The following is a 12,412-nucleotide window of genomic DNA, read 5'->3' on the forward strand; positions in this document are numbered from 1 at the left end:
GGGAGGGAAGAGGAAGAAGCTGATGGGATGGGGGAGACCCCCCAGATCAGGCAGGGCAGCCAGCCAGGAGAGCAAGCAGCAGGAGAGAGCAGCCAGCAGCAGCCAGCAGAGTTGCAGGGAGAGCAGAGGGATTTGGGTGGTGGCGTATTTTTTTTTTTTGGAGGGGGTTTCTGGAAGAAGGGGGGGTTATGGCTATGTCTGCATGACTAGTAGTGGTCTAGATGCCTCGGATGTGGTGTATCATATCATCGGTAATCTGCTTCAGTTATCTCCATAAAGTCATCCAGAGCAGCAATATATGAGCCAGAGCCGCGCATAGCCAGCCAGTTTTGTGTGTGTGCCCACTGTGTTGTGCCTGGTCGGTGTGCGCCCAGTGTGCTGCGGGTGTGGGGACATGCTCTGAACACAGGGGAGCCGCATAGGGGGTCGGGCGGAATCCACATTTCTCTCCAAGAGCCTCCCTAAAGACCCTCCCAGGTCTTCCTAGACTGAGAAGCAGGAAGGATTAACTCCTGTGAAAAGGTGAGAGAGTTAGGAGAATGAGAGAAGAGATGATAGATAGATAGTGATCATCCCTCCAGATTATCTCCCACTCAACCCCTCCCTCCCCAGCACCCCCAGCAAAATCAATCCCTCTCAATCCAAGCCCCCCCACTCCTCATTAAGCACCCCTCACGTGGCTTTGTGTGTGTGATCTGTGTTGTGTGTGTGTGAAAAGAATGCTAAAGTGAGAACTCATCAGTGTAACAATTCATGTCTGGGATGGTTGGGATACATGCTTGCCCTGTTTAAATGTTGTGTTGACACTTCTGAAGGACTGAGCAGATCTGACACAGCACAAAGAGCACAAAAAAAACAAAAAAAAAAAAAAAAAAAAAAAAAAGAAAAAGAAAAAATGCTGAAAGCTGTTCTTCATCAAGAGAGAGAGAGAGAGGAGGGAGAGGAGGGAGAAGGAGAGAGAGAGAAGGAGAGGAGAGGAACAGCAAGCAGGAAGAGCAAAGCAATGCAAAAAAAGGAAGGAAAGCAGCGGCTGCCTCCTGTCATCACTCTACTCTATCGAGCTCTTGTTGCCATAACTTGCCCATGACAGCAGAGCCCACCCCCCCCCATCCCAAAGCTTTTTCCCTTCCCCTTTTGCCCCCAGCTCCCACCACCAGCCCCCACCACCTTTCCCACCTCACACCTCCCTCCCCAACCAGCCCTCCCACAACCCCCACCAGCCCACTCCCCACCCACCCCCCTACCACCTGCACACCCCCCACACCACCCAGCAGGATTCATTAAACAACACAGGGACAGTGCAACAACAAACTTGTGACAACACATGCAACCAACACTCTGTAAGTACTCACACACCCACACCCCCCTGTCTGTCGTGTGTGTGTGTGTCTGTGTGTGTGTGTTCTTCTGTTTCTTTTTTTCTTTCTAATAAAAAAATTTTTTAAACAAAAAAGCAAAGAAACAGTCTTAGCAAAAGAAAGAGCAGATAGATAAGAGGCAAAAGAAAAGAAAATAATAGAATAATAGTGTAACAAACTAAATTAAAGCAAAAATGCAGCAACAACTCAAGGCCAAGCTCTGCCTCAAAGCCCTCCCTTGGGCTCTCCCTCAAGGCCCTCAGCCCTAGCTGGCCTCCCCTGCTGTGCATCTCCCTCTTCATTTCTCCCTAGCCTCTGGCTCAGCCTCCAGAACCTCTCTCCAGCTCTTCACCTGACTGAATGCTTCTTCCGTCTTCCTCTATATTATGGAAATAACAAGGAGGCAAGCTTTACCCATATGCCATCGCCAAGTAGCGCTTTCCCAATTCAAAGGCACAGCCTGCTGCATAGCGCAATCACACCAAAGCACAATGTACACCCCTTCAGCTGTCAAGCTCACTGGTCCTGTCTGCTGTAGTCCTTGTGCCTAGGGTTTCATGAGCCAAGGGGTTTCATGAGCCAAGGCAGTAAAAAGTGGTCTCAAGGGTCTTCCTGCCTGGGAAACTGTTCCTGTCTGTGTGTCCTGAAACTGCTGCCTGCATTCTCCTGAACAAGGCACTGTTCCAAGAATGTGCATCATGCCTTTCAGGCCAGCCCCTGTAAATGTCAATGAAGCATGTGCCTGATGAAGGCGCGCCTGTGCCCCTCAAAAGTGGAGAAAGACAGAAATACGATTACCCATTAGGTGGGGGCCTCCACAATAGGTCACATACATCAGAATCCCATCACAATGTCATCTATCGCCCAAACACAGTTAGGGGTGCCCAATAGGCCCACCCATCCACAATGTCCTGCACGCCATGGTCTTTCGGTCTCAGGCATTTGCCATTTGCTTAACTTGCCGCAAAACTCCCACTTCCAACTTCCCGACTGACCCCCTCCAAACCAGCGACCAGCTCCAGTAGCTGCTGTCAGCAGCTTCAGATCACAATCTGCCACCCAGTTTCCACCTCCAGGGCAGCCAGGCTCGCCGTCATGTGTGGCCAGAAGTCAGCAGCCACACAGCATGCACACACAGTCCCATGCTCAGTTTTTTTAGCAGAAGTTGCTGTTTTGCTTCCCGTCTCCCCAGACCCCACACATGAATGCTCCCGCGAGTCCCAGTCCACAAGCACCCGCGTGTCGCCCAAAAGCGCTGATTCGATGGCGGAATCAATGTCACACTCCTCACTGTCACACGAGCAGAAGGAATCGATATCAAAGGAGACTCTCAGTCGATATCCACACTCTTCAGCTGCACTCGACCAGCAGCTCGACAGTCGGCTGGCGATTGCAGCCAGACTCACACACACAGCTCTCAAGCTCAGGCTCTCACAGCTCGGGCTGATTTGCCACAGACAGAATGTATGGCACAAGAGAGTGCACCAAAGAGCCAGCAAAAGCGGAAAATGCTGGAATGACACACTTCCCACATGCATGCACCACGGAATGCACAGGAAAAGCGCACACAGGCTGACACACACTGCTGCACCAATGCACTCAATGGAAGCTCTGTGGTGCTACATGGGTGTGCCTGGCAGCTGGGTGCTCTGTGCACGCTGTGCCCACACTGCTGCTGTGGCCCTACAGCTGCTGGTGACTGGCTGCTGCTCCCACACTGCTGCCAGCAGCACACAGCAGCACCAGCACTGAGCAGCGCAGCCCATGAGATATGTGCAATACCCATCCAACCAATGCCTATTCCTTCCCCTAATTCTCACCTTTTTGGAGTCTAAATGTGGAGCAAAACCCCAAAATGAAGGACACAAGAAAATAACTAGCCTGGAAAGTTAAATGCATGGTGCTGAAATCTCTGATATAAGCAACAGCCTCAGCTCAGTCTGTAAGTAATTTATCAAAGTAAGGGCTGGACTGTGCCTTTTAGGGAACTGGCTTACACTGGAAGCTGTGCAGAACTGCTTTGCCCCAGTAGGAGCTCCAGGAGCTCCCAGTGCCACTCTAGCTGGCTAGGATGGGTCATAATTAACACAGATAAGATAAAACAGCAGAATCAAGCTTTAAAATGAAGGACCTCCCTTGTAAAATGGGACAGTTGGGAGGTATGCTCTTCCCATTGCCCATATTCCCTGTCATCTTGTGTGTCAGGAATGTTGTCATTTATATGATGTGTGACATAACAAGGGCAAAAATACCCAAATGTTGTGCAAGAGATATCTTTAAACAATTAATGGCTGGATTCTGACATCTTTACTCAGGCAACACTCCTGTTAACTTCCACAGGAATTTTGCCTGAGCAGGGAGTGCAGGATCTATTTTCCCACACAGCCACTGATATATCAGTATCTAACTCAACCTCTTGTAAAGCACTTTGATGTGAAAGATCCTGTGTGAAACCAAATTCTAGCTGATTGGTATCTCAGAGAAAAAATGACATTACATAACTTGGAAGAGTATGTTACCTAAAAATAGCAAAGTGCCCTGGGTTCTCTCACATTCCTTCATTAACTCTTCCATTAACTGCACAGGTGGTCCCCAAATCCCTGCACAGACTGAGATAAAGACCACAAGCCGAGGAAGAAGAAAAATTAAGATATGGAAGGGTTTTAAAAAACCAGGACAAAAAAACTTCAAAGGCAGGTGAGTACTAGCAGTCAGGAACAAAAATCCTGAATCCAAAAATAGAACAGAACAGGAGAAGAACTACTAACAGCTTCCAGTTGCTACTGCATAAGACCCACAGAACAGTAGACAGAAACAACACATGAAGGATAAAGATGTATCGTACTGATGAAGGAAGCAAGAATGGGAGAAAACAGACAAGGGGCAGGGCAAGGGAGAAGCTTAAGACAGGAGGGAGAGAGATGCAATGTTAAGGAAGAAGGAAGAGTGTGGCTTAGGATTTGAAGGTTGTGAGGTACAGAGGAGAAAGAGAAAATGAGGAAAGAAAAAGGCATTACATTAAAAAAGTGGGAGGAGCAATACATATGTTAAAACAGTGCAGAGAAGAGGCTGAGAGAGTACTTAGGTCATAGTACATATGAGCTGCTGAGTACCCCCAATTCTCAACAAATGGTTCTTAATAGATGGATTGAAAAAAGGGAAAAGGCATGGAAAAGCAGAGGAGAATTAAAAAGCCCTCACAATCTCACTGAAAGAAGAAAGAAAAAAATGTGATCATAACTAAAGTATCACTGTGCTTCCTATACGAGCCCAGACATGAAAACACTTAAAAAATGTTTTTCCTGCACTTTTCTTTCAGGTAACAAATATGCAGCTCGCTACAAATGAAAGCCCAATGAGAAGTGGAAAGGCAGTTTTCAGCCACAGACTCACATCAGGATAACTTCCCCGCCCAACATTTATGCCTCTTATCTGGCTCCCAGAAACACATCTTACCATCATCACCTCCCCTTGAATTTCTCAGGGCATGTAATGAACCCATATAAGCAGACTAATAAAACTTCCACGAGGGAGTGGAGATTGTTGTGCTCCTCTCTTACAAGGGCCAAGAACTACAGCTGGTCAGGAGCTTGCTGACTAAACATTTTTGCATCAGAACATGCTGATTTGTCAAAAATGAAACCATTCAGGGAAAAGGTCAGTTTCGATGAATCTCGTGATTTAACATTTGCTAAAGGAAAAGTTCTAGTTTCCAGTTTGAAATTACTTTTTGTTTCAAAATTCTAGTTCATTTAGACTTTGGAAAAGATCAAAAAAAAATTAACTCAAAATTGAAACAAAAACTTTTGAAATGATTGAAATAAAATATTTCAAAATTATTTAAATGAAACCTTTTGATAGACCCAATCCAAAAACAATTTCAGATTACCTGTTTGCAACAGTTTTCATGATTTCAACTTTTCATCCCAATTTGGGACAGGGAAAAAGATTCAAAATCTTGAAAACTCTCACAGAATGGAAAACCATTTCCCACCCAGCTCATCCTTTTTCTTACCTTTGTTCAGTGTTCTTTCCTGCAACGTCCATTGTCAGGTCAGCCCTGGTAGCTAGAGCAAGAAGTTGACTTGTATGACTACATGGCCATTAGCCATTAGGGCAGGCTTCAGCTACAAAACAAAGACAATATTTAAACACGTATACCTTCCCCCACACTTCCAAGTTTTGTATAGCACATAGAGGCTTCCATGACTGGATGCCTGTTGTTCCATCTGGTGGCTGAATGAGGCTCAGAGATCTGGACCCCCTCTGGCCACCTAAACATATAAAATAAACTTCTAAAAGAGGATGTGTAACTTTATCATGAATCTGGGTTAGGGGTGGTGTTCCTTGTGCCCCTTTTCCCCCAACCCTATTCTTACCTTGCTTTCATCCAGTCCTGGAATTACTAGCCTTTGGCATCTACGATAGCTGCCCAGGAGGAAGCTGATTAATATAATTACAATTCTCATCCACTACAGGCTTCAAATACAACCAACTTGTTTTAACACTCATTGAATTACACCTCTCTCAGAATAGTTAAAATAAAACATGCCATCTCTCCCCACTGGCCCTTGCTTACACCCAGAGTAGACTTTCCATACAGTTGTCAATTGTAGTAGATCTTCTTGAAGAATTTGAGTCATTGCTGAACTATGTAAACAATCTTTTTTTTACATATAGGTACACCCTACTCTACACAGTATATGTTCCTGTTCAGGGACGGCTTTAGGCCTATTCCACCAATTCCCCCGAATCGGGCCCCGCGCCTAAGGGGGCCCCGCGCCCAGCGAGAATCCCTTCCCTGGCTAGAGGCACCTTTTTAATTTTTACTCACCTGGCGGCACTCCAGGTCTTCAGCGGCAATTTGGCGGCAGGTCCTTCGCTCGCTCCGGGTCTTCAGCAGCGGGTTCTTCAGGCCTGCTGAAGACCCAGAGTGAGCGAAGGACCCGCCGCCGAAGTGCCGCCAAAGACTCGGAGCACCACCCAGTGAGTACAAGCCCCACGTGGTTTTTTTTACATTTTTGTTTGTTTGTTTGTTTGTTTTTTGTCATCCCTGCTGGGGCCCCATTGAAACTGTTCAAATTGGACCCCGTACTTAAAGCCGGCCCTGTTCCTGTTCCACCCTTTGTTCTTCAGCTAACATATTGATTTGTGGTAATACAAGAACTATCCAATTTATCTTTGATTTTTCAAGTATTTTTAGGTACCCTACTCCCTTCTTATAAGCAGGGCCGCCGGAGCGTGGGTGAAAGGGGCAGTTTGCTCTGGGCATTGAGACCTGGCACACACCTGAGTGGTGCTGCAACCAAGCATGCCAGGTTGCACAGCCACTGGCTCATGGTCCAGGAGCAGCCAAACCTGAGTGGTGCTGCCACCCTGTCGTAACACCCAGAGTGGGGAGCCAGGTCCAGCCCTGTGGGATAGGAGACTGCTGCTATGGGTGGAGTGCAAGGCAGATTCATTCCCCAAACCTCCGCCTCTGCTCTGGGGTTTTGCCCTGGACCCCCCTGGGCGGCCTTATAAGCAGATTCCAGGACAAAAAAGAAACAAGAAAGAAAACAGGATCTTATTCCTTATCAGTATCAGTTTGACTAAGTTGACAGCACTCTCACTTTTATCCCACTCCAGCAGTTATTTTTGTAGCCGGTATAATGAATTGGATGAGATCTTAAACCATCTTTGATGGCTGTCAAAGTGGAAGTTAAAAATCGATCAGTCTATACTTGTATGGTCCTTGTCACTGTAATATCTGATTCCAACACACATTTGAAAATAGCAGAGGAAAAATCCTGGGAAAAAAGTGTTGGAAAGGTCATTGAATAACATAATGAATGAGACCATTGCCATGTAAGCTGCAGGATAAAGTAGGAAACATTTCTTCCTCAAAACTAAGACATCAGCATGTGATTTTTGCAACTTGCAAATGGAATAAAGTCATCATATTACTTTTAAAGGACACCTGCAAATTTTTTTTACTAAATTTTCTCAGCTGCAGCAATCCATGCTGCATTCTCCCATAGCCAAGATGAGAAATCCCCAACCTACATATGTCAGCCCCATGCTGCAGTCAACCCTAATGACTAATATCAGCATAGCACATACTAGGTTATAGTGCAGTGGGGACAAGTCATTAGAGTGAGCCTGAGCAATGGGAGAACAAATAAAGACACAAATGGGGGATTAAACCACGAATGATCTAAAAACTCTTTTAGCCTAGCTGCTGGGGATTTTCAGCACATATTGCTAGGTCTGAGGGAATTTTCTGCAGTTTGTAGGACACCTTTTTGGAGGAGTCATTTTGCTAATCTGTCTTCACAGAATGAAATAAAACAACAATAACCCAATTTCTCCCTCCCCCGCCCCCATGCAAGTAGGATACCACTGAAGTTCAGGTAAGTGAGAGGCAAAAAACAGCCAGAGGTAGCCCTGCGTTGTGGTAATAACGCTCTTATCACAGAATGAAATAAATAAGAGCACATTATATTGTCCATTCCTTTAGTGGTGCTGGATTGCTTTCTAAAGTCAAGATGTGGATTATAGCTGTATTATCATGCTTCCTGGTTAGCTGTAAACTCTCATCCTATTGGGCCCGTATCTAATAACATTCCTAATGCATGCAGATATCCAGCAGAACCATGCAGTTTGTGGTATGTTACTGCTTACCTGTTATGTATATAGGGACAGATTCTGATACCTTTACTCGTGTTGAGTAGCACATTATTCCATATGTGGTCCTACTGACATCAGCAAAAACTACTCATGGAGTTAGCATCCATTAGCAGGAGTAAGGGAATCAGAATCTGATCCTTAAATGCTAATCAAGATTTAAAATGTAATGAACAATATTCAAGCTCTGTCGTTTGATATTCAAGAGCAGTCCAGTTCATTGGGAGCCTTATTCTAGGCTGTTATCCATTTCCTCATAATGGGAGAATACTACTATATATAAAGTAACTTCAATGACAGTCAAGGAAACTGAAACGTAGAGCATCAGACTTTGTAATTAACAGGGAGCTAATGTTTAATTACTTTTTTGATTTACACAGGATCTTTTTGGTCAGATAATTCAGCAGTGCTCATGAAATCCTATCTTTTTAAACATGAATTCTCTTTATCTGCTGATTCAGTAATTCCAAGGTAAAAATTGCCATAACCAACTGCAATAATAATAGCTAATCCAAACATTTGTAGAAGACTCTAAAAACTAAAGTGGAAGTTAACACTCAAATCAGATTAAGATTTTTAATGTACTATGTGTAAGGACCTTTGTATAAAATTAACCTTTTCATCTCAAGAATAGAATGATACTTATTACTGAAGTGAGTTGAATAAAATTAAGAGGGCACAGCTGTTGATTTGAAATGACAAATAGACCAATGATTCAACAAATAGCACACTCCCCTCTGAGTCAGGATTGAACCAATGCCCTAACATTAGCAATAGGGGGCACTATGTTTCTGGAGTTAATTCTGGTACTTTGGATATATTCCCACATCGTAGTTTTTACTTTTATAACATGCACTCTTAAAAGAACATGTATCTGGGGAATATAATTTCTCAGAGACAAAAGAAAAAAAAATCACTCTTCCCCATTGGAAGAGTCCTGGAATTCCTGGAGATGGCAAAGTTTTGTTGCATTTTCACAATGATGTTCAGTAGGATACAAAAAAGAATCAATGAAGTCTGTGGGAACCAAGTCAATGCGAGATGCAGGTGCTCAGCACCTCTCAGAATCAGTGAATCAAGCCCTTAAAGAGCGAGTCTTGTTTGTATGCTAGCTTCAGACTGCACCACCCCAGAACATTTATCTGAAAACACAAAGGAGAGCAGTGGGGAGAGTGGAGGGAACACGATATGGGGAAATATCTATCAATCTCTCTTTCTTTAAAATGTTTTTAATATGTGGACTTAGAGCCACATTTTCAATGGTATTTCACAGCTAAAAATGCAGGTAGGTGCCTGCAGGGATTTTCAAAGGCACTTAGGGTATGTTTACACTGCAGCTAGGAGGTGTCATTCCCAGTGAAGGTAGATAGCCTCATGCAAGCTCTGCTTCAGCTAGAGCACTAAAAATAGTAGCATGGATGTTACTGGTGGCAGCTCAGGCTAGGTGTCCAAGTCCAAACCCACCCAATCCCCTGAGCTCAGGTGTCTAGCCTGAACCATTGCCACTGCTGCAACATCTACACCGCTACTTTGAGCGTGCTAGCTCAAGCTGCGCTAGCATGAGTCTCTCTACCCAGGCTGGGAATCAGACCTCCCATTGCTGTGTAGACATACCCTTGGGGTCTAACTCTCTTTGGTTTCAGTGAAAGTTAGGTGCCTAGGCACTTTTATAAATCCCACAAGACACCTATCTACATCTTTCGGCACCTAAACACCTTTACAAATCAGGGCCTCAGTGCTTGCGAACTATTCTGAACAGACAGACCTAGGGTGCGGAGTCTGTTATCTTTCTCCATAGTAGAGTTACAACATGGGCAACAGCAGTGCAAATGTCCCCAAGCAGCCCCTCCAGAGGGTCTCCACCTCCATATGGAGGTGCCATCTGAGAATGTGCTGCAATTGTTCGTTTTCCTTTCCCCTTGAAACCTTCTCCTCTCTGCCAAGACTGCGAACAAGGCTGTCTTCTTGTCTCCAGTTGAGGTGGAGCTTTTTGTCATATGGAGGCGTGTCTCACAGAAACTGAACTAAGGTCACCCACTCATATTAACCTCTTTTTTTCGAGTGCAGATTGTAAATGTATCTTTGGCACAGGTAACTATGTCATTCAGAGAACAGTTTTCTTCACATGGGGTAAAATCCACTGATGTGGAAAAAGTCAGTACATGACCCAGGCACTGATTAAGTCCTATTTTGAGAGCTGAAGTGGTGCTTAGGCATTGTGGTGAATTTTATCCATGTGGAGCAAGTTTCCAAATTTCGCAGTCACTGAGATTTATTTTCGACGATGCTTATTACTTTTGTAAACCACTTGGTTGTAATCTAAATACACCTCTACCCCAATATAACACTGTCCTCGGGAGCCAAAAAATCTTACCGCGTTACAGGTGAAACCACGTTGTATCGAACTTGCTTTGATCCACCGGAGCGCAGCCCCGCATCCTCCGGAGCGCTTCTTTACTGCGTTATATCCGAATTTGTGTTATATCAAGTCGCGTTATAGTGGGGTAGAGGTATATTTCTCCTTGTGGGCTGAAATGGATAGAGACAGCAGCACCTAGTGGAAACATCAGGAATGTACTGCATTCTCCATCTACCCTGGGCCATTTATAAGCTGAATAGTTTTCCTTTCTCTATCTAATCAGGATGCTAAAAAAGATTTCCAGAACTTCAGTGTAGTGACTGATAAATTGACCCAGTCTCAGTAGATTAAAGCCTTCTTTCACAACGTTGGTAGTTTGAAAAAAAAGGTAAATTTATATTAATGTGCTATAAACAGTAACTTTGAAAAGCAGATTTTTCAAAAGGACTGTCAAAAAGATTTTTACAATATTTGCTTGCTGCGCGTGCATAATATAGAATCACAGTCACACACAACAATGACTCCAGCCAAGCTAGAAAATTAGCACTCCTGTACTGATCAACACAGAATCAAACTTGATGGGGAATCTGAAATATGGCCCCCCACAGTACCAAAAATGAATGTTTGTATTTCTATTGTATTTTCAGCTGCATTTTCCCTATGATATTAAGGAAGAAACGCAGCTTCCAACGATGGAATGCGCTACATTGGTATGGCTGATGATAGCTAAAAGGGTAGGTATTGATTTGTTTACCCAGAAATTTGTCATGGCCTAAGATAACCCAGCTTTCAGGAATACAGGAAAAGTGGTATATATTTGCTTAGATCCACAAGGGTTTATTTTTATGGATCAATTATTTCAGTGTTATTACTTTTTTAAAAGTAGCTCTTTTTAAAAAAAGATGTTCTTTAATATAGAGAACAATAACCATTAGAGTTAAATCTTACCCCTAGTACAGCAAGGCCACATGATGGGGAAGAACAGGGTTACTGGCACATACATCCTTTACAACAGGGCTGGAGGGACTGGCTGCTTGATCTTTCCAGAATCTGTTGTTCCTGTTTTCTCCAATAGTGGAGCAAATGGCTCCTTGACTCACTGGAAGCTCAATCTTGGCATTGGGAAGATGCTCAGTCCCTTCATCCAGCAGATCTTGGTGTCTTGCTGTGCCATCCTAGGGATATGCTCTATGATCTGCACACTCCATGACCTATGATCTACAGTGAGGGCACTCTCCTGGGAGGTGGGGAAGGGGGTCCACCCAGATTTCAGTCCCTGCTCCAATGAATATTTAATTATTTATACAGAGCATAACAGTTTCAATAGGAGAGACTGAGAGAGACCCACCATAGAATACCCAATGATTTGGTAGCTAAGGCACCTGGGAGGGCAGAGACGTATTCAAATACATGTTCCAAAGTGGGGATTCAAACCTGCATCTCCCACGAGTGCCCTAATCACTGAGTTACTGGATATAAGACCACCACCAGTATTACTTCTTTTGCGACAGGTGGCAAAAACCCTGTGAGTCGCTAGCTCAAAAAAAATCAAAATGTTTCATTGTGATACTGTTAAAACAGTTTGTTTTGACAGTTCCATTTTTTTTATTTTGACTTAAACAATTCACCAAAATTGACATGAATATGCAAAATATTTCATTTGAGCTGAATCTGCATTGTTTGACGGTAAAAAGTTCTCTCTGACAAATTTTGTCCAGCTCTAATGTAGAGCCAGCTCAGCACAGAAGGACAGTGTATTCCAAGATCTCAGGGACCAGGGGTCTGATCCAGTATGGCAAATCATACATTCCTACCTAGTTATTACTATAGGCCTAGATCCTCAAAGATATTTAGGCACCTCACTCTGATTGATTTCAATAGGAGCTAGGCACCTAAATAGGCACCTAAATATCTGGAGCCTAAATATTTTACGAGGTAATAACAGGAATCTGCCTAATATTAACAAAGGTCAGGAAAAATATTTTGTTATGGGAAAACTTAGGGGCCAGAAAGTTAATATTGCAAAAAA

The sequence above is a fragment of the Mauremys reevesii genome, linkage group 1 (assembly GCF_016161935.1).
Source record: "Mauremys reevesii isolate NIE-2019 linkage group 1, ASM1616193v1, whole genome shotgun sequence".
NCBI classification, from domain to species: domain Eukaryota; kingdom Metazoa; phylum Chordata; order Testudines; family Geoemydidae; genus Mauremys; species Mauremys reevesii.